A 3,834-nucleotide genomic window follows, 5' to 3' on the forward strand; every position below is an offset into this window, starting at 1 on the left:
AGACCACGCATTGTTATGGTACCGAAACAACAACAGAAATTGGGATTCATGGACGGACTTCATCAAAGATTTTAAGAAAGCTTTTTATCCCAGAGAATATTTGCTACAGCTAGAGGAGCAAATCAGAAACAGGAAGCAAAGGAAAAACGAACCAGTGGATAGATACATCACGGATATTCAAACATTGATCAGACGAGAGGGATCTTTTTCAAGAAACCAAGAACTCGACAGGATATATAAAAATATGCTACCAGAATATAAGCTTTATGCTCGCCGCCGGGATTTCGAAAACTTATCGGGATTGCAAGAATTGGCCCAAGAGTACGAAACTTGGTATTTGACGAATGGTTGCTATCCATTCTTCTCTGTCCTGGGCGCGGTGTGCTGCCTCAGACAGAGAGTAACCGGTGGCGCATTTTATTTGGTCTGACCATCAGAGTGGCGATCTTCCTCGAGTTCTTTTACCCTCTACCTTTCCTTCAACCACTAACCTCTCCATGCCTTCTATTCGTCTGGTAATGTGTCCAAAATATCTCAATATATTTTGGTTGATGATGGTGGTAAGCCTAGTGTTGATGTCGAGTTCTGATAATATTGAGATATTTGTGCGATGTGCTGTCCAGGGTATGCGCATCATTCTACGATATACCCACATTTCAAAGGCCATTATACGTCGTGAGTCGGACTTTTTAATGGTCCAAGTTTCTGAAGCATAGGTAGCGATAGGAAAGATAAGCGTCCGTACCAGGCGCAGTTTCGTGTTCCTGGTTATGGCCGTATCTTTCCATATTTTAGTGAGTTTGACCGTTGCTGATCTGGCCATTGTAAGGCGTCGGCGTATTTCTTCTTCGCATCCACCATTGTTTGTGATAACAGAACCTAAGTAACTGAAAAGGCTTACCGTCTCAAACCCTGCTACGTTTCGTATTTCCGGCTGGTTATTTCTAATTCGATCGATTATCATTACCTTGGTCTTCTGTGCATTAATTTTAAGTCCATATTCACGACTAATAATACATGATGTATTCAAGTTCATTTGTTGATGATGCTAGTACTAAAGTGTCGTCAGCATAGCGGAGATTACTGATTTTTCGGCCTCCGACTGATATTCCTCCTAGCCATCCGTCGAATACAATGCGCATGATGTGTTCGCTATATATATTGAATAACGTGGGAGAGATAATACATCCTTGACGAACACCGGCTTTTAGTTTAAAATTATCGGAATATGTGTTGTTGACTCTTACGTTTGCTGTGTTGTTGATATACAGTTGTTTCAGCAGGTATATTAGATGTTCGGGGGTACCCATGTCTCTCAGTATTCCCCACATTTTATGCCACTTTACATTATCGAACGCTTTCGAGTAGTCGACGAAGCACAAATATGTTTCTAGATTAAATTCTCTAGATTTTTCTATAATTTGTCTGAGATTAAGAATTTGTTCTCGTGTGCCTCTTCCAGGGACAAATCCACATTGTTCTTGTGGGATCTGTGGTAAAAGTATTGATTTTAATCTCTCGTTAATTATAGTTAGAAGGACTTTACTTGCGTGGGAGATCAGGGCTATAGTACGGTAGTTATTACAATCAGTTGGTGAGCCTTTCTTATAAATGGGTATGAAAGTAAGCTTACACCAATCATCTCGCCATTTTCCTGTGTTCCAGATTTCATTACAGTTTGAACATCACTTCAACTCCTACGTCTCCCATTTCTTTAAGTGCTTCCGCCGTGATTCCGTCTTCTCCTTGAGATTTTCAAGTTTTCAATTCTTTTATTGCGGTTTCTATTTCTGATTTTAAAATATGTGGTTCCTTTTCGTCATTTATTTCTTCTGGGTTCACATCTTCATGGTCACTATGAAACAGCATTTCACAGTATTGTTTCCATGTCGCTGCTATGCCCTCTGCATTGGTGATGATCGTTCCCAAGTTATCTTTAATGACCTGCGTTTGTGGTTTAAACTCTTTAGTTAAGTATTTCACTTTGGCAAACAGTTCTCTATATTCTTGACGGTCGGCGTGTTCTTCTAGTTGTTTGCATATTTATTTAATGTGATTATTTTTGTCTCTTCTACTTGATGATTTTATGCGTCTGTTTACATCTGCTTCCTTGTTTTCAGTTTCTGTTGGATTTGCAGCGTTGTTTCTAATGTTTCTTCGTTCTTCTACTAGGTTCAGTGTCTCATCAGTCATCCAGTGTTTTTCTTTCCGTTGGGTTTCTTTGGGGTTTGTAATATTTATTGCGTCTATAATTCACGTCTTTGTATGTTCCCATGTTTGATTGGGATCGCCAGTAATGTTTGGTGTGTTACTATGTCTTAGTGTTTCTTTGTATTTTCAGGCTCTCTAGGAATATATTTAATTGTTCTAGTTGTTTCAATTTTCTTACAAAATTTGATACGGAATTCAGATTGTAGCAGTTTATGGTCTGTTCCGCAATCCGCCGCTGGTTTTGTCTTTACGTTTACTACCGAACTTTTCCATCGTTTGCTGACAAGAATATAATCTATTTGATTTTTATATCTTCCCCCTGGTGAAGTCCAAGTTGATAGTCTTCGCGGGTGATGTTTAAACATGGTGTTCGTGATACTAAGTTCAGTGTCGATGGCAAATTGTAATAGCCTTTTTCCTCTCTCATTTCGTTCGCCTATTCCAAACCCACCAACTGTTCTTTTCAGCAGCTCTTCTGATGTTGTTTTGCCTATTTTTGCGTTCCAGTCACCCAATATTATGACTGGCTCTTTTTTGGGTATGTTAGCGATGTTACTGTTTATTAACTGGTACATATCTTCTACTTCTTCATCTGTCCCGTCGCATGTTGGCATATATACTTGTAGTACATGAACCTTTGTTGGCTGTCCATCAAGAGTAATTTTAATTAGGCGCTCATTTTGCGAGGTTCTCCCGTACCAGTATTGCTACGCCATTTTGACCAGTTTTATTGGCTCCCGACATGAATATTTTATAGTAGTTGGATTCCCAGTGTTCTTGGCCTTCCCAGTGTGTTTCTGAAACCCCACATATGTCTACTTTTTCTCTAATCAGTTCTCGTTCTAAGATATGTAGTTTTCCTGGTTCTAGCAGACCTCGGACGTTCCATGTGGCTATACGGTGTTTTGTGCGTAATTTTAATTTTGGGTTTCCAGTCACCAATTTCGCAGATGTAGCCTGGTTGCCCACACCCATCTACCCGGTCGTCCATTTCACACCCGTCGACCCGGAATCCACGTGGCGCCGGTTGCTTGCCGGATCGCATAGCACTATATTACTTTTCTTTGTCATTCCATAACGTGCTCTGGAATATGTAATCAAGTGGATTTCCGTTTGCCTGCTTGATCCTTATGCCGTTGACACATTGTTGGTTCATCCGTCTTCGGAGCCGATTTCTCAACTCCAGGGCAAAAGAGTGCCCTAAACACTTACTAACTCATCCGCCCGAAGCCGTTGGTCAGTAAGTGGGGGATTGCTCATTCCGGCAATCATTCGGTTTATCTGTAACACTAGACAAGGGGCCCTTACAGGGTGCTATTAGCCGGGCCAGCTAAACCCTGGTTTTTTTATAGAGGTGTTACTCCTCTCCCCTCCTCTTTTATCCGGGCTTGGGACCGACTGCATCATGTGTGAAGCTACTCAGTTCACCCCACACCTAACACAGGCAGAGTTTATTATTTCATATCGTCAATGAATCTCTATATATGAAAAAACCGCGGAGCGCTACCATTTAAAGGGGTGCGTTTTTGAGAAATGGGTGAATTAGTCCCTGGACACAGGTTACATTAGGGTGAGCTCTATGCACTTTTGGTACAAATACGTCTACATTAAAATTGTTCATGG

The sequence above is a fragment of the Diabrotica virgifera genome, chromosome 7 (assembly GCF_917563875.1).
Source record: "Diabrotica virgifera virgifera chromosome 7, PGI_DIABVI_V3a".
Classification (NCBI taxonomy): domain Eukaryota; kingdom Metazoa; phylum Arthropoda; class Insecta; order Coleoptera; family Chrysomelidae; genus Diabrotica; species Diabrotica virgifera.